This window comes from Manis pentadactyla, chromosome 3, assembly GCF_030020395.1.
Source record: "Manis pentadactyla isolate mManPen7 chromosome 3, mManPen7.hap1, whole genome shotgun sequence".
NCBI classification, from domain to species: domain Eukaryota; kingdom Metazoa; phylum Chordata; class Mammalia; order Pholidota; family Manidae; genus Manis; species Manis pentadactyla.
The window spans coordinates 200574885-200600478 of NC_080021.1; the positions used below are offsets into that span (position 1 = coordinate 200574885).

The 25594-nt window shown below is 45.3% G+C and overlaps 2 long non-coding RNA genes across 5 annotated transcripts in view; one reads left to right on the forward strand and one right to left on the reverse strand.

The window, feature by feature from the left end:
* Nucleotides 1-8692: 8692 nt before the first annotated feature.
* LOC130683028 (uncharacterized) lies at nucleotides 8693-14366 on the forward strand. Its single transcript, XR_008996603.1, has 3 exons — nucleotides 8693-8827; nucleotides 11148-11293; nucleotides 13646-14366. It is a non-coding gene; the product is annotated as an uncharacterized LOC130683028 (long non-coding RNA).
* The window catches only part of LOC118927440 (uncharacterized), a 36251-nt gene continuing 19414 nt past the window's right edge, over nucleotides 8758-25594 (reverse strand). For 2 of the 4 annotated variants that reach the window (XR_008996594.1, XR_008996592.1), the window contains one exon: nucleotides 8758-9715. This is a non-coding gene — a long non-coding RNA (uncharacterized LOC118927440). Of the gene's footprint in view, nucleotides 9716-9977; nucleotides 10156-19931; nucleotides 25536-25594 lie in introns of those variants that run through there. The other 2 variants (XR_008996593.1, XR_008996596.1) reach the window with 2 other exon arrangements.

Sequence of the window (25594 nt, forward strand, 5' to 3'; positions counted from 1 at the left end):
ATAAACATTGCACATATATATAAATAACACAATGGTATATAATAATATTTATGTTTATTTATATGTTTCTATTTACATTTTACTTATATTTATATAAATTTATATTTACATAAAAATATGTATAATCATTGCATAGTAAAATCATATAACAGAAAATAATATATAGATAGAGAAATAGAGACAGAAGGAGAGAGAAAGAATAATTTGGGAGGCATAGGTAGCCTGGGAAGAGCTTTAAAGTCATATTGCATGTGTTGGATCCCAGCTCTACCGTTTACAAACCGGGTAACCTCAGGCAAGATACTTAATCTATGCCTCAGTTTCCTTTGCTGTAAAATGGAGCTAATAAATCATACCTAATTCATAGATCTGTGCAGATGAAACCAGTTGCTACATGGAAGGCTGGTTGACTGGGAGCTACTGCTTACTAAGTATTAGATACTTTGTTAATGATGGCTATTTCTGGACAATATTTCATTGTACTTTCATAATCATGGAAAATTGTTAGATATTAGGAATAATAACTCCACTGTAATTAAAACCATGTGATACTGATGGGTAGAAATGGGTAGATTAATAAACTAGAATAGGGACTTCAGAGAAGTCTCAATTATACTGGACTATTAATAGATAATAAAGGTGTAGAATCATTGGGGAAAGTATGGGCTATTCCACCTATCCATTTGGGGAAAATCTTGGCTATTCTGGGGGGAAAAGCAAAGCAGAAGTCAACAAAACTTCTCCATTCCTTCTGGAGATGTGCAGAGCTGTGACTGGCTTGGTGGGTTGGGCTCACCCAGTTGGCCTCCCTACCTGCAGCGGACTGGTGAGCTGCTTGAATCTAGCACCACTAATGTTGCTTTTTCTTTTCTATTTTCTGAATTAGGGTATCCATCCAGCTGGGCATCAGGTGGCTAGAGTCCCCTTAGGACAGCACCCTTCTCAGCCCTGGCTGCCTGTTAGACTCACCTGGGGAGCTTTTGAAAGTACTGAGGCTCTGCCCCAAGCATTTAAGTCACAATCTCTGGAATGGTGCTCAGACATCAGCATTTTTCAAAGTTTCCAGATAATTCTCATGTGCAGTCAGGATTAATAACCACTGCTCTACGGGATTTTGTTTTATCAAAACAATATGCTAAATGTTCATTTCTTAGGGACGAAACTCTCCACACAAGTTGTTTATTAAGAGGTTCAATGTTCCTGAATTCTTCCCTTTAAGGCATCCTAGTTGGCAAGTACACTTTGCATTTAGATTTTCCCTGAGGAATGTGAATTGTTTGAACTGTCATAACAGAATGGTATCTTCATGTTGCCCTGCTGTGAGTACAAGAAGAGTCTGTATGGCATGGTCCAACTTTGACCCCTGCATCTGTTTGGCTGGTCCCTCAAAGCCAGCAAAGTGGTCCTGTTTACTTGCCAGATTTGTGCACCACTAGAAATACAGGATTGAGTCAGTTAAGAGCAGTGCCCAGAAATCACCATGCCACCTGATAGCGCCTGCTCCGCAGCTGAAAAGTTGTGTCTCTATTTCCAGATCTCTTCTTGGCTTCCTAGCAGCCAGCCACCTTTTCTCAGCTTTCACCTAGAACTAAAAAATTTAAGGAAGGAAAAAGATGATTGTAGGTCAGCAAGGTTCTGGGAAACTTGAAATAACCTTGCCTCTGGAGAGCACATTTTTTGGCCTCTGTCCCTTGGCAGGCATGTTCATCTTCTGAGTGCAGAAGAAGAATGTCCTTTATCTTTTCCCAGCCAGTGCCTTTTTCTAGGCCTAACTGCCTGAGCTCATGCACAAAGCCCCATTGGTTGACAAGTGCTGGGGAGCGGGGAGGAGAAGTTTAAGATTAGACTACTAAAGATAAGGGCAAGCAGGAGGATCAGTTGTTTAACTTTGATGTATCCAAGGGGCCTGTGGCCAATGCTGTACTGAGCCCACAGAAATATGTTATTGAGACAGAAATGACAAAACATATCATTTCTAGCTTTTCTAGAAACTTGTGACAGCTGCCCTTGGGAGGTGAGGGCAAGTTGCAAACAGGAACGGTTTGATTGAAGAGGTAAGGGATTGTTTGTTTGCTCGATATGGACATGCTCCTTGCTTCCAGTGCCCCTCGTAGACTTCTGGTCTCCACGTGGAATTGGAGCAATGGCTAGAAAACCGACACTGTGCAGACTAAGCATGACACATAAAAGTTGAGTTGGCCCAGGACGTGTGAGAAGAAAAAGGAAGGAGGTTTATTAAGGTCCCAGCCAGGTCTAGGATTCTCTCCCCTGCAGACTGGCCATGTCAGGGGCAGTGGAGGGAGAGCGAGCCAGGCCTGGCGCCAGCCGGTTGTGTGAGAAGGGCTGAAGTTGCCCTGGCCTTCAGTTTTAAGCAGGTGGGCTCGATCACACTGCCATCTGCTGAACGCTGAGGGCTGGCCCCCGCCGGATGTGTGGGAAGGGCTGAAGTTGCCCTGCCATCTGCCGAAGGCTGCCCGATAAATCCCACAGTTTTATGTCACACACCTTGGCTTCCTTTCCCTTTAGAGATTTTCTGGGCTCCAAAGTGAGATCTTTATTAGGAAGGTAATGGAGCATAAAAAACTTTGAGTCTGAAAGTGAGAAGACCAGAGCTCAGGGATTGTGCAGCTGGGGACACTGCCTTTCCCTTCTCTGAGCTTCATTTCCATATTTGAAAAGAATGGGAGACTCTATCTAGAGTCTCATCATAACAACTGTATTGTAATTGCTTCATCAGTCTCCCTGACCAGATGGAGAGAGGCCACATCTGTCTTATTTATCATTGTGTCTCCCCAAATAAATGCATGTAGGTTCCCCCAAAATGTATCTGTTAAATGACAGGGAGAGGAAGGAAGGAAAAGGGAGGGAGGGAAGGAGGGCAAGATACCTCAGCAGGCCACTGGGGGTCCATTTGCAAAAAGGCTGCTAGGAAGCCCTGATATTTGCTGCAAATTAGCAAGGAAGAAAGCTGCTTCTCAGCAATCCCTATGAAGGGAAAGTAAATGAGGCAGCTGGCAAAACAGGATGTGGCCTAGATTGCCCGCCAACGGAAGGCTCTGTGAACCAGACAAAGCACAGCTACCTGTGGGCACCACACTTTTGTGAACTCCCCAGGCTGTTCCTCCCAGGGCTTGGCAACAGGAAGGGTAGAAGAGTTTTCTTCCAATGGTATCAGAAGGGGCTTGGGGCCTTCCAAGAGCCGGCAGATGAAGCTTTGTTAGAATTCTGCAGTTTACATTAGTGTAATCTCATAGGAGCTCTGTGGAATAGGGAGGTCACCTGGGGGCTGGAGAAGAATGGTGACATTGTCATCACGCTGGGCCTGTGAGGAACTGGCTGGAGGGGTCCCAGAATTCTCCCCCTACCTGGAGTGATTTGGAGGAGACTCTGGTGCATCCCCTTAACACATGTCACCCCAGAGGAGGAGGGAAAGGGGAAACTGGTGGACTCGGAGTCTTAGGGGATCTGAGCCTAATCTGAGTATAATCTGGGCTCTTGATTTTTCCAAAAAAAAAAAAAGAAAAGAGGAAACCTGAGAGATGTTTGGCATTATTTTTGCAATAACCCTGACCTCATGCTCAAATCATGAGCCACAGAATCAGAGGCCTTGCCCACCAGCCCATCCCAGCTTTCATAGAAAGTACCCCTAACAGTAACACCAACATCAATAGCAGCCACCATTTTATTCCACTTCCACGGCCCATGGGGCCAGGACTAAGGGGAGGGAAGCGAGGCACTCCCCTCCGTGCAAAGTTTAAGGGGTGCTAAAAAACTTAGTGATCACAATAAATAATATGTTAATGCAATACTTTAAAATACATCCAAGTTCATATAAGAAAGTCCATGATGAACAAAATATTCAAATCTTAAAGACAGGATCTAATTCTGCACTTGGTGGACGCTGAGAGTGAGCACTTCATTCTGTCACCCTAGTCCTGACTCTGGCCAAATTGAGATTTTCAGGCCTTTGTGCTTGCTGTCCTCTCTGTCTGCGATGTTACTCCCAGATCCTGTATAACATGTTATTTAGGTTTTGGCTCTAATGTCCTCATCTTAGAAAGGTCCTCTCTTTTCCAACTTGGCTATCTAAAATCACCCCATCCCACCCACCACCCCCTGCACAGTTACTCTCTGTTCATTACTGTTTTACTTTCTTCAGAGCACTTACAACTATGAAATTATGTTATTTGTTTATGCATGTGCCCATGTCTCTTTGGTGCTTAACACATAGTTAATTTCAAGAAACATCAGTTAAATGAAGCACCAATCAGATATCATTCTGAGGGCTCTACACGCATGGTCTCATTTAATGCTCTTGGTAGTCTTGAGATGGTTCCATTACTGCTGTTTTACAGATGGGTGAACTGAGGCTTAGAGATGTTAAGGGACACTTTTGTTTTATGTGATGTAGTCACCTAGCCAGTGAGTGAGTGAAGGCTAAAATCACCCAGAAATCTTTTTCTTCTTGCCTCCTCTACTGCCACCAACCACCCTTTGGGTCTCTTATTTCTCTCTTTTTGAAAAAAGATTTAACTTTTTATTCCTTAAGTCCCCTTTGCCTTCTTCACTGAGCCATGGTGGAGAAAACAGTAAAAGCCCAGCCCTTGTCCTGATTAAAAGTACCACCAACAAGGCGTTTACATGCCCAGGGGAGGCTCTAGAATGACATGTTGGTGGATGGGGCTGTTCCCGTCTGTCAGTCTGAGGTTGGGTCAGCTTTCTTCATGAAAGTCTTGCCTATAGTCACATAGAGTGTAACCAAATTCACCATCCTTCTTCCAACTTTTTTATCCCAAGCCACTTTTGTAACTTTGAGGCTATGAACTGTCCAAGTATCCGATCAGGCCTGACAAGAAAGTAGTAGCCTTGGGAAACAGATCCTATCTGTGTTCAAGCTAATGTCCTCTTTGGCCTTATATAGAAGGTGCTTCCCCAAGGTGTGTGTGTGTGTGTGTGTGTGTGTGTGTGTGTGTGTGTGTGTGTGTGTGTGTGTGTGTGTGTGTGTGTCTGTCTGTCTTCCTCAAGGCTGGGGGTGTACATGTCTAAACAAATTTAGATATCACAAAATTCCTTAGTAGTTTTACTGAGCTGTGTAACCAACACAATTCAGTTTTGTACATTTCTACCACCCCGATAAGATCTCTGATAGCCATTTACTGTTAATCCCCATTCCTACCCCCAGCCCCAGAGAGTCACTGATCTTTCTGTCTCTGGATTTGCCAGTTCTGGGCATTTCATATAAGTGGAATTATATAATATGTAACCTTTTGTGTCTGCCTTCTTTCACTTAGTATAATGTTTTGGAGGTTCATCCATGCTGTAGCATGTATATATTTTGTTTCTTTATATTATTGAATAGAATTCCAGATGCCTGGATTTGAATGGGACTGAATGCACGCCTCTGGCCCATTCCTTCCTCTAGGTCTTCTTGGAGAAGGACCTTCCTGGCCCCTGAAATACTGACTCTGTGTCCCTTTGAAAGGCAGTGCCCGAAGAGGATCATTCCTGGGATGTACAAAGGCTTAGCAGAGATACAGCTGCTCAGAGACGCTGATTGTCTGCTTGGGGTCAGGGTTCTGTTAATCTGCCTTCAGTCCCTCCTTACATCCAATGTAGATACGGATGCCAGGAAGAGTTTGAAGTGGAGGGTGGGGGTGAGGGACTCAGCTTGGTCTTAACTTTTGGCTGGAGTCTGAGAAGGGGAGGTGTGGTGTTTTCCCTTTGCCTAAGAGCCAATGTCCTCCCAGCCCTTTACCTCTTACAGTGCAACTGCATGTGTAAACGGGTTGGCGCAGATGCGGCAGGACTCCGGACGCACTTGATGGTATAGTGTTATTACCGCTGCTGTTGGGACCATCACCAAAGCCCTGATTTCCTGCCATGCAGCCAGCTCCCAGCAGATAGACTCCTGAGCCCCTGCCTTTCAGCAGCCACCTCCCTCCACTCTGCCCCTGACCTCTTCCAAATGCCTGGACTCAGTTTGCAGCCCCACTCCACTTAGTCCTAACTCATGGCACGGCCCCTGTGGCCCTGACTTCCGGCTTCCCTCGTCCACCAGACCAGCACGTCGATCCTTGGCTGCCCGGCTACCAGCCCCTCCAAGTCAGCAACTCAGACTGTCTAGTCCTGCCTCTGGTCATTTTAAAACACAGGCTTCTTAGGGGTAGTGTCCCCAGGTGACTCCTTCACGGGACCTGGATATTAGGAGGCACAAATCCCCAGGCTCCTTTGATGGCCTTGGGGGAGTCAGGAACTCCATGAGCACAGGACATGTCTGTGTCTGACGTTCACGGCGCTACCTCCAGTGCCCACACCACTCCCTGGTACACAGCGAGTGCTCGCAATACTTGTTGAATGGATAAGTGAATGAATGAATGGACAAGTGTATGAAGGAACGGATAGATCTAGGTCAATGGTCAGAGTGGAAAACATTGTACAAGTTTTGTCACCCTGCCTATTTCTCTTTCAATAGGAAGTGATAAAATCATTAAAGGGAAGACTGCAACATGCTGGTGTTCTAGGGGAGGAAGCCTCTGATGAACTGGGGGGGCAGGAGGGAGGAGGGACAGGAGCTGCCACAGCAGAGGAATGAGGGGGAGCTTGGAGAGCCCCCACTGAGGGCTGGGCAGGAGGGAAGCCTGCTGGGGGTCTCCTCCTGGGGGCACCACTGCTGACCACTTGCTCCCCAGATCCTGACCCTGACGTGCCACCCACCTTCGGCAAGGCCCCCGCCCCATTTATAGGCCTGCTCTGAGATTAGCAGAAGGAAGAAAACTCCTAAATGCAACTGGTTAGCCTCGATGGTCTGAAACCAAGAGCATCACCAGCCACCGTGCGCGGCCCTTCCCCTCTGCCTTGCCGGTCGCTCACGCCTGTTTTCTCCTCTAGGTGGGCAGCTGAGGTGGCTCCAGTTCACCAAGCCCCACGCCGTGGGGGCTGCTTCCCTCCCCCGCAGTAATGGCAGCGTGGCGAGCCCAGATGTGGGTCACCCTCCTCCCGCCGCCTCCAGCCCTGTGTCCCACCAGGATGAGCCGGGGAACCCCTCTGGGCAGTGGGAGCCAACGTGAAAAAACCAGGGCCTGCACTGGACAGAAAATTGCTACTTCTCTTTCTTCTGGCGTGTGTCTCTGTCTTTGGGCAAAGGTTAATTTTAGCTAGCCTCTATCAGCTTCCTGAGGTCGGTGCACTTTCACTATGATTTTTCGGAAAATGTGTGCTTCCCCATTTCTGGTGGCACGGGGTGTCCTGAGGCTGGGACGTGGGCAGGCTTGGCAGCTGTAAGCCTCTGAGGTGCTGTTCCTCCCGCATCCCTGACTCGCCGGGGGCACAGTTCTCCTCCGCCACGATGAAGCCATGACTGGGGGGCACCAGAGAAGGTCCTGTGCTGTCATGTGTCCACCGCACCACCTCAGAACTCTTCCCTCTCGTATGTTACTCAGGATCCAGGGCCACAGATGCTCCACCATACTAACCTCCTTGTGGAGGTGATGACCATAGCCAAAATTTACTGCCATGTATCTTGTTTGACCAGGCATTATACCAAACGCTATCTTCCTGTCTCATCTGATGTTCATAGCAATAATATTTTCCTCATCTTTCAAATTAAAAAACAGACTCAGAAAGGGTAGGTAATTTGCCCAAAGTCACCAGCTACTAAGTGGTAGAGCTGGAAATCGAAGCCCAGGAAGTGAGACCGCAAAGCCCCACATCCTTACCACCACTCCCTAGCCTCTCATGAGCAGAGGGGCTGAGGAAGGAGCCAATCCCTGTGAGGGCTTCCAATGGGGTCCGACTGTTAGTAAACGCTCTCTAGGGATGGAAACCCGCCATCTGTGGGGAACTTGAGACAGCTATCTGGTCTCCCTAGTTCCCAGCTGCTGGGGAACATGTTCATCCCAACTGGAATCTGGCACCTGGCACTTACAATACCAGGGCACCTCAGAATCCCTCAGCCTTCAGATCAGAAAGAAAACCCCTCTCACCAGGTCTTCAAATGAGCCAGCCTCTGACCAGCTCCCAGGGTCTTGTGGTCCTGTGGAGCTCATGGACTCCTCTCCTCCTCCCTGTGTCCCCTGTCCACACCTTCTTCCTCTGGAAAGACCCCTGGGTCATGACTGAAAGGGTCCCTGTCCTGAAGACCAACCCTTGAGCTACAGGGCCCAGGACAAGCGCTCCCCATCCATTCATTTCCTGCCCCGGTGGCCACTGTGGGGTGCGACGTGCGCACCTGGCCTCCAGGGAAACCACCAGATTACCTGAGATGAACCCCACCTGGCAGAACTTTGTGTCCACACACACACCACTTATGGGCCTGTAGGAAGTCTGATTTAACTGCGCAGATCTTTTTCATCTAAAACTGGGATGTATGTACACACTCAGACCACACAGGCCAATTTTCAGAAGCTCTTTTCTTGTGGCAGGGTAGGCACAGAAAATACAGTAAGTTTTAAAACTCAGCTTTTTTCATCCTCTTTTCCAATCTTGACACCTAAACTTTTGTTCCCACCTCCTCAAACCCTTAACCTCCACTTCCTAAGTTCTCTTGCTTTTTTACGTAGAAAAACTTCCAACACACGGTCCCAGGGCATGCTTACCCACTCAGTTAGTTTTTCTGGTTTTGAAAGTAAAACATGTCCACTGTGGTTTGAGATGTCTCATGCAGATAGAACCAGCCGTCTTGCTGATGGGCTGCTGTGGCGGGTGGGAGTCACGCAGGGATCGCCAGTGATGTTGAGGCTTCTGGCCTGACAGAGTGAGGACGAACGGAAGGAAGTTCCCAGTGGACAACTCACCATTCCACTTCCTGAAAAGGGGGTACCTTATCCAGGTAAAAATGAAGAGGAAACTTGGGAAGCATGTCCCACTCCCTGGTGTGCAGGAGAGAGGCCAGGAGGCAAGGGCAGGCTGTGGGCCACAGTGACCGGCTGTGTGCACCTCATCTCTGCCAATCAGCAGGGCTGAGGAACAGCGTCCATGATCACAGGAGACTCCAGGGCAGCAGAGGGGGCACGGGCCCCAGGAAGGAGGCTGCAGCCCCAGCACTATGGGCCTTGAGTGGCGGTTGAGCCGAGTTGGAAATGTATGGGAGACCCTCCTGTGTAGCTATTTCATTAAATAGAGAAGAAATCAGAAGAAGCAGAGGACTTGGGGCTGCCCTCAGCCCAGCTCCCGGCAGGCTGCTGTGCCCATCGAGTAATGAATGGGTGGCAAAGATTTCCTCTTAAGCAAACATCTCTAATACAAGAATAACGCTAACAATGAAAATGCAGTCACAGATGAAGTGGCAGGGGAGCCAGGGAGAGAGGGAACCTTCTAGTAGGACCTTGCAAATGAGACCACAAAGCGTCACCTTCTGAACACAGGCAGTTTTGGGAAATCAGTATAGCTGATGTTTTACTGCATGACACTCAGGTGCAAGAAATGTCACATTTCCTTGTTTCTATAAATACAATCGATTTGCTCAGGGCCCTCATGCACTTGGTGAGCGGAATATTCCATCTCAGTCACTATTCAGATGCTCACTCAAATCTCACCACCTCCCACCCACATGCCCACGTACACACAGAAGATGCTTCAAGAACCCTGGAATTGCAGGGTGTGTGAGGGGCAAGTCCATCCAGGAGGTGTACAGTCATGAAGTCCATTGAGACGGAAGCCACTGTCTGTGGAAACCACTAAGCATCGCAGAGTCACCAGGTGTGAACCAGTCAGATTTCTGCAAAGAGTGGGGCAAAAGAGGTGGTAAGGGGAGAGGTAGCATTTTCCTGGCCTCTTTTGGCTGTAGAATAGCTTCCCCTAGACAGAGGCTATCAACAGCTGCGGGCATTCTCCACACAGGGCGCACAAGGAGGAGGCCTGCAGAGGAGAGGGTCCCGGAGAGCTCTGGCCCTGCTCAGGGCAGGATGCTGGCCAAGTGCACAGTGTGCCCTCCTGCTTGTCTGGGACCTTCCTCCTCAGCTTGAGTGCTAATGTCTTACCCTGGCTTTGAGTCTAGTTTCAGTTCTCCACTCTATCCCCAGGGACCTGACGTCCAGGCTCTTCCTGGCTTTCCAAGCTCCATCACGCAGCATTCAGGCACTGGTTCTATCTCTTTCCTCACACCGAAGCCACAGGACCTTCCTCTTGTTCTCTGGCTGACTCCAAGGAGCAGAGAGCCTGGGATAAAGAAAGGCATACTCCTCTCTCAACAGCCAAGGTTCAACAGCTACCTTTGTTGGCTCCAGCGTCCCCATTTATCCCAGGTTCCAGCTCCCCTTGACACCACCACTCTGGCTTGCTGGGTCTTTCTGTGGCCTGGCCTCACCCTGCCCTTTCCCTGTGCTGTGGTTAGTTGATTCTCCAAGAATTACAATTCTTCTTACTGAAATGCGGGAGAGAGCAGGGGCTCTTTCAGCGCTGGGTTCCTCAGCTGGGAGATCCTGTGCCCCTTAGTACAGGAACCATCATGCCCCGAGGCTAAGAGTGCCCTCTAAGGGCAATGGTGTAACTACAGCTGACAGCACTGAGCAACAACTAACGTGTGTGTGCGCACGCGTGTGTCTGTAGGCACTGTTTAATGTTGTCTACGTACATTAGTAACTTAATATTCACATCAATCCATTGAGAAGGCATTGTTATTTTCATCACCATTTTACAGATAGGGCCACAGGCACAGAGAGATTAAGTACCTAGCCTAAAGCCACACAGCTAGTTAGGAACAAAGTCAGGCTCCCAGCCCAGGAAGGCTGGTTCCATAATTAGTGACTTAAACTCTGCCTCCCCTAACAAAACACAGCACCCCCCCCCACTCCACTAAAACCCTCAGACACAGCTCCACAGCTCCCACAGAAATTCCTTTTCAGGCAGACATGCTCCAGACTTGCTAATGAGTAGAGTACCTTCCTCATTTCACACCTAAGGTAAAAGAGAACAGGACAGTCCTTCTCCTCCGACCAGGCGGGCCACTGCTCTGAGGTCCCCTCGGCTCTGGAGCGCCCAGCTGCCTAGGTTAAGAGTCGCTGTCGTAACCTCAGGCTCAGGCTGGGCAGAGCGCGGGCTCTCCCCCGGCTGTGTGGTTATGGCTCCCCAGCCAGGCACAGGAATGTAACGACCTTGGGCTATGGACACACTCCCCAAAGAATTCATGCTCCATCTCTCTGGGCTGCTAGGCCTCCAGTGAAGAGACAAGGCTGACATCTCAGCTGCCACCCCGGGCCGGAAGCTAGCAGCCACGAACACCGAGGGACCACCACCGAGCTCAGAAACTGAGGACGCCCAACCTCCGGTCCCCACGAGGGACCGTCAGACTCAACACGTGAGTCCACGCGGGGGTGGGAGGATGGCGAAGTGCCTCACGTGATGTCTCCCAGGGACCCTCATGCGGGGAAGCGCGCGGCCCCGGTCGTCAGAGGAGGGGACTTGGCATTTTCTTCTTAGCTTTCCTTACACCTTGGCTGCCTGCATTGCCTGCTGCCCTGCAAAGCCTCCTTTGGCCTAATGTCCCAATGGCAGGAGTTCTGGGAAAAACACACCCACTGTCTGTGAGTCCCAAACCCAGTAAGGGATGAATTCATATTTTAAAAAGTACAGTCCACAAGCTAAAAGGATTTTTTAAGGGAAGCCCAATCTTTAATGTGCATCTCTATTGCATTAGCAGGGGTTAAATATATCAATCCCAACGAGATTATGTAGGACCGAGCCTGTAAAAGTAAGAGTGCTGAAAGAATAGTCTGTGAAACTTAGAAACAAACCCTTCTGGAGAATCTTCTCTTCCTTTTACTGTTACACAATCTGTAAAGTTAACTGCCCAACCCCCAGGTAGCTGTTGATAGCAAAATGAAGTTTGCTAGGGAGTTTTGCCCTGCACAGAAGGAAAAGCCCTGTGTGTTTCATAGGAAGGATAAAGCAGGGACACAATAAAGTAAATGTTTACTCCTGCTGAGGCCTTAAAATATAAAAGACTCCCACCACGAGACATCAGACCTTCTCTGATTTAGTAGCTCCCACAGAGGCAGCACATTGAGCTATCTGAATCAAATCTAAGACATCATTATGTACTACGGAGAAAGAAAAAAATGCTGCCAATTAAATAAAATGTTCTATTTATTATAAGATGCACTGGATTTTGGAAATGTTAAAATGTAAAAATGAATTTATGTCTCAGAATCAGTGAAATATAGTTGTATTAGTGTTGATGGGGAGAAATGGGTCCACTCCTCATAGAGTGCTTACCGCAGTGTTTGACATGACTTGAGAGCTTAATAAATGCTAGCTATGAACCTTAATTCTTGAGATATCTTGGCTCGTCATATGTTTAGGATTGAATCCTAGTAGACATAGGAGGCTGTTTCCAGGATGAATAAGTCACTTTCTCATGGCAGAATGGAGAAGTATACAGGTTGAGCTGGTGAACTAGGTGGTCATGAGGACAATGCCCGATGTTAGACCAGAAAGACAGGCCATGTGGCACTGAGGTGAGCAAGCTCTGGTTGTGCCAGGGAGGCCTGGTCCCTGCTTAGAGATGGGCTAGAGACCAGGCTAGAGGCCCTGTCTACTGGAAGCCAAGTCATGGCAGGGAAAGCCTGGTGAGAAGGTTTAAGAAACCTGTATTACCTGATCATCTACATCTGCTCTTTTACAACACTAAACTATGTTTTCTACCTTTATCTCGTATCTACCTACCACTTCAGCATTTTATTAAAAATAATAATAGTAAAGAGAGAAATGTGGTATCCACATATAAATCAAGTATAAAAATCAAATGAATATTCATATTTGAACTGACTGTTTAGAGTTCATAATGCATGAGCAAAACCGAAAGCTTCTGTGATGACTGCCCTTGTACTGTTCACTATGTAACTTATTCACTATGTAAGAATTTGTTCTCCATGTAAGAACTTGTTCGTTATGCATCAGAAGATTGGAGACTGACGAAAATTAGGCTTGGGGTGGATTAATGATTGTGCATTGAGCATTGACCCCCCTATATAGAGAGAATTTTATTGTTGTCAACAACCATTTGATCAATAAATATGAGAGATGCCCTCACACACACACAAAAATATATATATATATACACGCACTTCCAATTGTAAAATAAATAAGTAACCGGGATGTAATGTATAGCATAAGGAATATAGTCAAAATATTGTAACAACTTGGTATGGTGATAGCTGGTACCTAGAATTATCATGTATATAAATGTTGAATCACTGTGTTGTACACCTGAAACTAATGTAATACTGTGTGTCAACTACCCTTCAATAAAAAAAAAAAAAAAAAAGAAACCTGTATTATTACCTTAAAATCAAGGCCATGAACAAATCACAAGCCTGCTAGGAAAGGGTCCCTCACCATCTAAGAGAGTAAGTATTTGCATTCTTGAGGGTGCTGGGCATGATAGAGTGACTGTACCACTGGAGAAGGGACAGTAGGGCTGCCCCATGACACCTCTCCACCCCCACAAATTTCTACATAGAACCACCATGTCCTCATGCTCTCTGTGTCCTTCTCTGACATCCCTTCTGATTTCATGCCTACTGTCAGCTAGGACCTGCTGTGCCTAGTGACCGCTGGAAGCCCAAGACTTTCCTGAGGAAGGGATGCCATCAGAGCAAGGGAGCCATAGCAGGTGGCACAGCAGGCCGCCCCACTTTCCATTCCTCAGAGCCCCACATCAGAGGAAGAGCCGAGGCAGCCACCAGCAGCAGACGTCTCCATGTTGAGGAGACTTGTTGCAGAAACCCACTTCCTTCCCTCTACACTATCTGCTGGCCCACAAAGTGGAGACTACCCCTGGTGAACTGATCCCAGGCCTGCGTATGGTGGCAGGCCTGTTCAGGGTGGGCATACAGGGATGGGGAACCAGGCTCAGCTTCTGCGCAGCCCCATGTTGGGCAGGGAGCGTTCATGGCCAGAGCCAGGGCTGTTTGAGAGAAGGGCGGTGGCTTCTGTTCTACTCAGCTGGCATGAGCTTTCCCAGAGACCAAGGCCCAGCCGGGAGACGGCCTACCCTTCCTGCTCGCAGGCAGTCATGGCTCCGCTGCCTACTATCACACAGCATCCCCCTGAATGCACGGTTCTCTCCCCTATGGAAAGGCATAGAAAAAATGTGAAAGGAAGGTTGGAGGTGGGAAAATCAAGAGTTTTATACACAGCCCTTGGTGTCCATAGCTGACATGGGCTGGATCTATTTTAGGATAAAATAAGAGTAAGTAAATTACTCAAGCAAATCATTTAAAAGAGGAATAACAGGATTCAAACCCAATCTTGGGAAATGTCAGAGAGTTTATTTTCTTTGCTGCACAAATAATTCTCATCCTAATGGGATGAAGTGGTCTTTCCTTGAGGTTGCATTTCCCTGATGGCCACTGACATGGAGCATCTCTCTCTGTGCTCAGGATTATCTGCCCCTGTGTGGTTTGCCTCTATCAGGAGCCCAGGGAATTAAGGAGATAAAACGCATCTTTTCTCGCCACCATGTCTCCTAGCTCCATGCGCAGCTCAGCGAGGTTTGTAAGTCATGCCTGACCAGAGAACATCATACCCTAGAGTACAGAGGAGCCAGACTGCCACCTGCAGCGGCGTGTCCTGTGGCTTACCCTGCAAGGCCAGGACCTTCCCAGATGCCCAGTTTTTGAAAAGTTGAGAACGTGACTATGGTTTGATGACACTTCTCCATAAGTGATCCTCGGGGTGGACACAGTCTAAGAACTCTCCTTACCCCTCAGAGCCTCTATGAGCTGGGCAGGGAGGGTCCCTCAGCAGCAGTGCTGGAGCTCGTGCCCATAGGAGGGCTGGTCCCTTCCCCAGGGAGGACCCAGCAGACGTCACTGTGCACCAGGATATCCAATGGGCCCTGCTCAGAAGGATCCCTCCCTGCCCTTCACAAGCCATACTGCAGCCCTTCCACTTGCTGCACTGGAAGCCAGAAACCCTCAGAACCTTCAGGCAGTTCTGCCTCCAAAGCAGTGGTGCCAACCCTTAGGATGCTTGAGAGCTGTCCTCTCTGATCAGGCCGTCCAGGCCCCGGCCATGAGACAGGCAGGCTCCACCTGCCAGCACCATCTCCTACTCCCTTTCTTACCTCCATCCTCTTCCTACCCTGTGTCTGCCTCCTCCCTGGTGGGGCCTGAGTCTATCTAAGGCTTTAGGGAGACCAGAGGATCTCAAGTTCAGCAAGAAGAGTGCCCCCCAGTCTTAGGTTGACCGAGTGCTGCAGTTCAGGGAGGGGATTGACAAAGACCATGGACGGAGTGCCATCTGGCTCAGGCCTGCTTCCTCCTTGCCCCCAGCTGTCCCCATACTCAACAGCTGCCACTCAACAGCTGCCGGGAACCAATGACTGTGAGGAAAAGAAGCCCCCGGTTCACACCAAAACCACTGCCCCTCATTCCCAGGTCACAGCTAAGTCCTGTTTCCTTTTCCATTGCATCAGACAATATGGCCTATAAGATGTTTGCTTTGGGAAATGTGTGATCATTGTCTTTCTGGCCAAATAAGTGGTGTTATTAATATTCCAGGGGGAAGGGATTCTAATTAACCAAGGCGAGTTGAACACATTTTTTATTTCTTTTCATTAAAAACCCATTGAAATGATAGGAATAAAAGGAATGTTTTCCAAAAGCCATAAACCAACAGAGACAAACAGAATTATAGAGGAAGTAACAGTAGACTCAGAGGTCAGGGCTCTTTTTTAAAATGGAAAGCAGAAAGAAGAGATAGAATACCCACCCATACCTCAATGCAGTCACCATCCATCAGTGTAGCAAGATGCCACAGATTCGCCACTTGTCCTCTCTGTGACACACTGTCTTCCCTGCAATCCCCCACACCATGTGCACCAAACATAATACCCCTCAATCCCCTTCTCCCTCCCTCCCCACCCGCACTCCCACACCCCTCCCCCCTGGTAACCTCTAGTTCCTTCTTGGAGTCTCAGAGTCTGCTGCTATTTTGTTCCTTCAGTTTTGTTTCATTGTTACACTCCACAAATGAGGGAAATCATTTGCCACTTATCTTTTTCCGCCTGGTTTATTTCACTGAGAATAATGTCACCCAGCTCCATCCATGTTGTTGCAAATTGTAGGATTTGTTTCTTTCTTATGGCTGAATAGTATTCTATTGTATATATGTACCACTTCTTTATCTATTCATCTACTGATGGACACTTAGGTTGCTTCCATATCTTGGCTATTATAAAAAGTGCTGCGATAAGCATAGGGGTGCATATGTCTTTTTGAATCTGAGAAGATGTATTCTTTGGGTAAATTCCAAGAAGCGGGATTTCCGGGTCAAATGGTATTTCTAGTTTTAGTTTTTTGAGGAACCTCCATACTGCTTTCCACAATGGTTGAACTAGCTTATATTCCCACCAGCAGTGTAGGAGGGTTCCCCTTTCTCTGCATCCTCGCCAGCATTTGTTGTTCCTAGTCTTTTTGATGCAGGCCATCCTTACTGGTGTGAGATGATATCTCATTGTGGTTTTAATATGCATTTCCCTGATGATTAGTGATGTGGAGCATCTTTTCATGTGTCTGTTGGCCATCTGAATTTCTTCTTTGGAGAACTGTCTCTTCATATCCTCTGCCCATTTAGTAATTGGGTTCTTTGCTTTTTGGGTGTTGAGGCATGTAATTTCTTTATATATTTTGGATGTTAACCCCTTCTCGGATATGTCATTTACAAATATATTCTCTATACTGTAGGATACCTTTTCATTCTGTTGATGGTGTCCTTTGCCGTACAGAAAATTTTCAGTTTGATGTAGTCCCATGAGTTCATTTTTGCTTTTGTTTCCTTGCTCGAGGAGATGCATTCAGGAAGAAGTTGCTCTTGCTTATATTCAGGAGATTTTGCCTATGTTGTCTTCTAAGAGTTCCATGGTTTCATGGCTTACATTCAGGTCTTAGATCCATTTCGAGTTTACTTTTGTGTATGAGGCTAAACAATAATCCTGTTTCATTCTCTTGCATGTAGCTGTCCAGTTTTGCCAACACCAGCTGTTGAAGAGGCTGTCATTTCCCCATTGTATGTCCATGGCTCCTTTATCATATATTAATTGACCATATATGGTTGGGTTTATATCTGGGCTCTCTAGTCTGTTCCATTGGTCTGTGAGTCTGTTCTTGTGCCAGTACCAAATTGTCTTGATTACTGTGGCTTTATAGTAGAGCTTAAAGTTGGGAAGCGAGCCCCCCCCACCCTTTATTCTTCCTTCTCAGGATTGCTTTGGCTCTTTGGGGCCTTTTGTGGGTCCATATAAATTTTAGAACGATTTTCTCTAGTTGGTTGAAGAATACTGTTGGTATGCTGATAGGAATTGCATTGAATCTGTAGATTGCTTTAGGCAGGATGGGTATTTTGACAATATTAATTCTTCCTATCCATGAGCATGGGATATGTTTCCATTTATTGGTATCTTCTTTAATTTCTCTCATGAGTGTCTTGTAGTTTTCTGGGTATAGGTCTTTCACTTCCTTGGTTAGGTTTATTTCTAGGTATTTTATTCTTTTTGATTCAACTGTGAATGGAATTCTTTTGCTCATTTCTCTCTCTGCTAGTTCATTGTTAGTGTATAGGAATGCCACACATTTCTGCATATTAATTTTGTATCCTGCTACTTTACTGAATTCAGATATTAGATCTAGTAGTTTTGGAGTGGATTCTTTAGGATTTTTTATATACAATATCATGTCATCTGCAAACAGGGACAGTTTGACTTCTTCCTTGCCAATCTGGATGCCTTTTATTTCCTTGTGTTGTCTGATTGCCATGGCCAGGACCTCCAGTACTATGTTGAATAGAAGTGGGAAGAGTGGGCATCCTTGTCTTGTTCCCAATCTTAAAGGAAAAACTTTCAGCTTCTTGCTGTTAAATATAATGTTGGCTGTGGGTTTGTCATACATGGCCTTTATTATGTTGAGGTACTTGCCCTCTATACCCATTTTGTTGAGAGTTTTTATCATGAATGGATGTTGAATTTTGTCAAATGCTTTTTCAGCATCTATGGAGATGATCATGTGGTTTTTGTTCTTCTTTTAGTTGATGTGGTGGATTATATTGATGGATTTTCTAATGTTGTACCATCCTTGCATCCCTGGCATAAATCCTACTTGATCATGATGGATGATCTTTTTGATGTATTTTTGAATTCGGTTTGCTAATAATTTGTTGAGTATTTTTGCATCTATGTTCATCAGGGGTATTGGTCTGTAATTTTCTTTTTTTGTGGTGTCTTTGCCTGGTTTTGGTATTAGAGTGATGCTGGCCTCATAGAATGAGTCTGGAAGTATTCCCTCTTCTACTCTTTGGAAAACTTTTAAGGAGGATGGGTATTAGGTCTTCACTAAATATTTGATTAAATTCTGTGGTGAAGCCATCTGGTCCAGGGGTTTTGTTCTTAGGTGGGTTTTTGATTACTAGTTCAATTTCGTTGCTGGTAATTGGTCTGTTCAGATTTTCTGTTTCTTTCTGGGTCAGCTTTGGAAGGCTGTATTTTTCTAGAAAGTTGTCCATTTCTTCTAGGTTATCCAGTTTGTTAACATATAATTTTTCATGGTATTCTCTAATAATTCTTTGTATTTCTGTGGTGTCCATAGTGATTTTTCCTTTCTCATTTCTGATTCTGATTATGTGAGTAGATGCTCTTTTTTTCTTGATGAGTCTGGCTAGGGGTTTATCTATTTTGTTGATTTTCTCAAAGAACCAGCTCTTGTTTCCAGTGATTCTTTCTATTGTTTTATTCTCCTTGATTTTATTTATTTCTGCTCTAATCTTTATTATGTCCCTCCTTCTACTGACTTTGGGCCTCCTTTGTTCTTTTCCTAGTTTCATTCATTGTGAGTACAGACTGCTCATATGGGGTTGTTCTTCTTTCCTGAGGTAGGCCTGTATTGCAATATACTTTCCTCTCAGCATGGCCTTCTCTGCATCCCACAGATTTTGCGGTGTTGAATTATTGTTGTCACTTTTCTCCATATATTGCTTGATCTCTGTTTTTATTTGGTCATTGAGCCATTTGTTATTTAGGAGCATGTTGTGAAGCCTCCATGTGTTTGTGGGATTTTTCATTTTCTTTGTGTAATTTATTTCTAGTTTCATACCTTTGTGGTCTGAGAAACTGGTTGGTACAATTTCAATCTTTTCAATTTTCTGAGGCTCTTTTTGTGGCCTAGTATATGATCTTTTCTTGAAAATGTTCCATGTGCACTTGAGAAGAAGTTGTATTCTGCTGCTTTTGGGTGTAGAGTTCTGTAGATGTCTGTTAGGTCCATCTGTTCTAATGTGTTGTTCAGTGCATCTGTCTCCTTTCTTATTTTCTGTCTGGTTGATCTGTCCTTCAGAGTGACTGGAGTGTTGAAGTCTCCTAGAATGAATGCATTGCATTCTATTTCCCCTTTTAATTCAGTTAGTATTTGTTTCACATATGTAGGTGCTCCTGTGTTGGGCGCATAGATATTTATAACGGTTATACCTTCTTGTTGGATTGACCCTTTTATCATTATGTAATGTCCTTCTTTGTCTCTTGTGACTTTCTTTGTTTTGAAGTCTATTTTGTCTGATACAAGTACTGCAACTCCTGCTTTTTTCTATTAGTTGCATGAAATATCTTTTTCCATCCCTTCACTTTTAGTCTGTGTATGTCTTTGGGTTTAAAGTGAGTCTCTTGTAGGCAGCATATAGATGGGTCTTGTTTTTGTTGTTGTTGTTGTTTTATTTTGGTATCATTAATCTACAATTACATGAAGAATATTATGTTTACTAGGCTCTCCCCTATACCAAGTCCCCTCCACAAACCCCATTACAGTCACTGTCCATCAGTGTAGTAAGAAGCTGTAGAGTCACTACTTGTCTTCTCTGTGTTGCACAGCCCTCCCTGTGCCTCCCCCTACATTATACATGCTAATTGTAAGGCCTCCTTTCTCCCCCCACCTTATCCCTCCCTACCCACCCATCCTCCCCAGTCCCTTTCCCTTTGGTAACCATTAGTCCATTCTTGGGTTCTGTGATTCTGCTGCTGTTTTGTTCCTTCAGTTTTTCTTTGTTCTTATACTCCACAGATGAGTGAAATCATCTGGTACTTGTCTTTCTCTGCCTGGCTTATTTCACTGAGCATAATACCCTCTAGCTCCATCCATGTTGTTGCAAATGGTAGGATTTGTTTTCTTCTTATGGCTGAATAATATTCCATTGTGTATATGTACCACATCTTCTTTATCCATTCAGGGTCTTGTTTTTTTATCCATTCAGTGACTCTATGTCTTTTGATCGGTGCATTCTGTCCATTTACATTTAGGGTGATTATTGATAGGTATGTACTTATTGCCATTTCAGGCTTTAGATTCGTGGTTACCAAACATTCAAGGTTAACTTCCTTACTATCTAAGAGTCTAACTTAACTCACTTAGTATGCTGTTACAAACAGAATCTAAAGGTTCTTTTCTGTTTCTCCTCCTCTTTCTTCCTCCTCCATTCTTTATATATTAGGTATCATATTCTATACTTTTTGTCTATCCCTTGATTGACTTTGGGGATAGTTAATTTAATTTTGCATTTGCTTAGTAATTAGCTGTTCTACTTTCTTTACTGTGGTTTTGTTACCTCTGGTGACAGCTCTTAAACCTTAGGAACACTTCAATCCTTACAGTCCCTCCAAAGTACACTGTAGAGATGGTTTGTGGGAGGTAAATTCTCTCAGCTTTTGCTTATCTGGAAATTGTTTAACCCCTCCTTCAAATTTAAATGATAATCTTGCCAGATAAAGTAATCTTGGTTCCAGGCCCTTCTGCTTCATTGCGTTAATAAATACATCATGCCATTTCCTTCTGGCCTGTAAGGTTTCTGCTGAGAAGTCTGATGATAGCCGGATGGTCTTTCCTTTGTATGTGATCTTATTTCTCTCTCTGGCTGCTTTTAGTAGTCTGTCTTTATCCTTGATCTTTGCCATTTTAATTACTATCTGTCTTGGTTTTGTCTTCCTTGGGTCCCTTGTGTTGGGAGATCTGTGGATCTCCATGGCCTGAGACACTATCTCCTTCCCCAGATTGGGGAAATTTTCGGCAATTACCTCCTCAAAGACACTTTCTATCCCCTTTTCTCTCTTCTTCTTCTTCTGGTACCCCTATAATGCGAATTTCGTTACGTTTGGATTGGTCACACAGTTCTCTCAATATTCTTTCATTCTTAGAGATCCTTTTTTCTCTCTGTACCTCGGCTTCTTTGTATTCCTCTTCTCTAGTTTCTATTTCATTTATCATCTCCTCCACCATATCTAATCTGCTTTTAGTACCCTCCATTGTGCTCTTCAATGATTGGATCTCTGACCGGAATTCATTCCTGAGTTCTTGGATGTCTTTCCATACCTCCTTGAGCATGTTAATGATTTTTATTTTGAACTCCCTTTCAGGAATATTCATGAGGTCAATGTCATCTTTCTCAGAAGTTGTATTAATAATTTTACTTTGGACCAGTTTCCTTTGGTGTTTCATATTTGTATATGGCACCCTCTAGTGTAGAAGCTCTACTCTCTGGAGCTGCTCAGCACCTGAAGCAATGTTGGGGGTCACAGGGGAGAGGTATTGGTGCCTGGGGGGAGGAAAGAGCTGTTTCTGCTTCCTGGCTGCTATACCTGTCTCCACTGCCTGAACCAGTGGGATGAGCACACAGGTGTAAGCCTCTATGCTTTGCGATTGTAGTTGCTGTAGACAGATCTTCCCTCTGGCTGGCCTAACATCAGGGTAGGGTTTGCCGGTTTGTAAGTCAGGTGGGGCTGGCCAGGAGAAAGGCACAGTAGGCTGTGTATCATGGAGGGGGTCCTTCAAGTTGTGTAGCCATCCAGGGAGCTGGAGTGCCTGAAGACTGAGAAAGCTCCCAACCTGCTGGACAGAGTGCACCCGGACAGTTTAGTCTGCCTGCCCTTTCTCTTGAGCAGTAAGCTCTATGCAATCCTTGCCCCTTTAGCAGCCGTCTTGCTAAGGGCTTCCTTGTTAGGATGTCTCTCAGACTGCCCACCTTTCTTTTGTCCCAGAGCAGCCGGATATGGATCCCTGCTTTCCACAAGCAGCTGGAATCTCTGTCTCTCCAGGAATTCTGCCTGTCTTAGCTTTCAAATCCCCTAATCACAAGAGTATCATGAAAGCACGATGAAATGTGGGTTTGTGCTCCCAGAGCAGATCTCCAGAGTTAGGTATTCAGCAGTCCCAGGCCTCCACTCCTTCCCTGTTCCATTTCTCTTCCTCCCACCAGTGAGCTGGGGTGGGGGAAGGGCTTGGCTCCCTCCAGGCCACAGCTTTGGTACATTACCCTTTTCTGTGAGGTCTGCTCTTTTCTCCAGGTGTATGCAGTCTGGTGCAGTCCTCTTTCCTGTTGCTCTCTCAGGATTAGTTTTATTAATTATATTTTCATATTATATGTGGTTTTAGGAAGAAGCCTCTGTCTCACCTCCCATGCCGCCATCTTTAATCCTCTCATTTTTTCTTTTTAAGAAAAAAAAAGTGTCTCCATCTTAAGGGGGGAGAAAGCGTCACTCCATCAATCTCTGTCCTCTCCAAGATATAAGTCCTCTTTTCCTTTTCTAGAGTCAAACTGCTCTTAAATATCACCCACATTCCCTCTCTTCCTGTCCTCACCTCCCTCCCATTACTTAACGACATGCAGTCTGCTTTTCTCTCCCATGGTGTCCCTAAGACCCCTCCTGCAGCTGCTGATTCAGGGGGCTCTTCGAGGTCCAGGGAAGACCTGAGCTCCTGTCAGCCTGTGACATTTTCACCTTTTTTCTTTCTTGGCATGCTTTTCTTCCCTTGGTGTCCACACTCTTCTGGGATCTGGCTTCTCCTTAGTGACCCTCTTAACAAGTCTCTTGTCTCATGTTTTATGTTTTGTGTTTTTTCTAATGGTTCCTTTCTTTCTTTGCTCTCTTCTGATACTTAGCTTAAGGTTATATGGCAGTTCTTCGATAGCGTTTGAAAAATAAATCAGTGTTTCTAATTCCGTGAGTGCTACCTTCTTTCTTTTGCATGATGAAAAAGCTCTTAAAATTTTGACTAGCCCACTTTGCTTCCCTCATTGTACAATACTGCTTATGGAATACTTAGTGTGTGTGAGACACGGATGACACAATGGTAAAGAAAAGAAACAAGCTGTTCTCTCCTAGAGCCTGCAGTTTAGCAAAGAAGACCATAAAAAGAGCAAAATAGGGCAAGCACAGGTTTTATACTCAGGGCAGTGTTGGATATGTTTAGCCATACCATCCATTGGAAGAATAATCTTTGGCTTTTCGTGCTCATTTTGGAACTAAGGTTACCCTTATCGTAAATAGTGAGTGATTTTTCCAGGCAGCCGTGATGTTCCCATCCTTGGATCCTTTATTTCTCTCTCCCTGACTATGACACGTCTTCCATGTAGCTGGGTGAAGGTATTTTTTCACAGACCCTCCAAGAGCCAGCTAGCAAGGCCAAGGGAACCTCAGACCATGTGTAATCAATGCATTCATGATTTTGCACCGAGGGGACCATGGTGCGTGCAGCAAGGCTCTGCGTGAGACAAGGCAAAACTTCTAAGCAAAATTATCGACAGCACTGCTCCATTTTGAAAGAGGCATGTTTCTGAGACCTTAGATGCTTGAGTAACCTTTTTTACATTGCTTTTGAGAACAATCACCATCTCAAGGTTTATTGGAGGCATAAAGAGATCTCACAGCTGGCTATGCACAAGCTGAGGCGTGCTTGGTAGGCACAGTATGGAGAAGGCTGTCTCAGGAAAGCAGAGAGCAACTGAGATGATGGGTGCCATCCCCACGGAATCTAGCTTGGGATGGCACCTGTTTCCTCTCTCCTACCTGACATTTGGGACCTGACATAGGATAGTGGGTTAGCAAAAGGACCAGCCAGTTGCATAATGACTGCTTTTATGAGCAGCTATTTAATAAGCAGGCCAACTCCCAAACTGTAGAACCTAGAGACTGGGGAAATAAAAATTAATCTGAGAGTCAACAGGGCATGTCGAGAGAGTCATGTCCGGAAACCAGCCCGAGTTCCATGCCAACACTGGATGCCCTGCCTGTATGACAAAGCCACTTGTTTACTCTCTGGTTGTGCAATGCATGCTGGTGGCTTGCCTGACTCTGGGAACATTCTGCCTGCTTGGTCATTGATTTAGCCTCCTGAAGGTGGTGGAAGAAAGAAAAAGCTAGTGTGAGAAAAGGGTAAACCACCCAATTCAGGTGCACTCTCTTGAACTTTGAAAGGTCTGGAAAAGTTAGTACCACCACCAAACACTTAACTTCTCAAATAGCAGTGAGACCTAGGGACAAAAGGTGGGGAGGGGGAATTTGGAGCTGAGCTTTGTATCCCATATGATTGGGGAAGCAGGGGAGACACTTGGAGAAGAGGTACATTTTCTATGTGGGACCATAAAGATTTACTGAAAGGTGTGTGGGTTACTGGTTTGTTGACATAAAGTAAGGGTTTTTTCCTACCTGTGTTTCATTCATCTCTTCTTTTCCATTTCTCCCCATCAAACATAGACTATGTATTCACAAGTGATTTTCAGTAAAAAGTATTTCCTTTAATCTATATCTACCATCTATCAACATTTATCTATATATATACATATTAAAACTGACCAACTTTTTTCTTACATAAAATATTTCTGCACATCATTATGTGTAATAGCTTTAGAAGGAAAGGCCCATACACTTCCTGGAGAGATACAAACTTTTCAAAATACACTAATAAATTTACCTAAATACATGGGAGTTGATTTGAATTTAAAGTACAGCTATTGGAAAAGACCAAACCTCCTTCCAAGCCCAGTTGCTTTTACTGAGAAAGTAGCCTTATGAATATGTATTTTTATCCCAGAGGTAGTTATTTGCACTGGGTTATTGAACATATTCTCAAACTGTCCTTCCTTCCCAAGCCTACAGAACAAGTAAGAAAGGGAAGCAGTGATCTAAGAAGGACTATCACCCGGAAAGACACCTCCAGTAGTTGATAGGCAATAGCCGATAGCTAAGAAGGGAAATGCGAGTTTTCAGAAAATCAACTCACATACATTCAAGGACATTGGCACTATATTTTTCAATCAGAGATAATTGTGCTTTCAACCTGTAAGGAAACCCATCCAAACTGTCTTACTAATTGCTCTAAGAAACCTTAAGAAATGAATATTGGCGTAACAGATTTTTGTTTGCTTTTCTGTTTTCCTATAGCAAACCACAGTTTTAACACCTTCGTCCTTCTGCTGTGTTGTATTTGTTCTTCTAACACCTGCCACAACTAACTTTAGTAGCAGTGACACCGAGTGAAGTAATTTCCAAGGTGTCTAATGAGCAGGTTTTGGTTTAGCCCCTGAAGCAAATCTGGCTGCTGACTCAGAGTTCTTCTGCCTCAGTTCTCCTGAGACGTGTACCCCAGGACTGGTCCTGTGAAAGCTGTGGAGCTAGAGGGAGCTGTGTTCATCAGAACTGCAAGGGTTTTCTTTGCAGATGAACTCATATAATCAAATCAATCACACAGACGACTCTTGTGTGCTTAGTCAGAGAGCGCCATCCGTTCCTTCCAGGAAAAGCAAAGAGAGAAAGTCATCCTGAAAAGTGTTTGATGTCATTCCATAT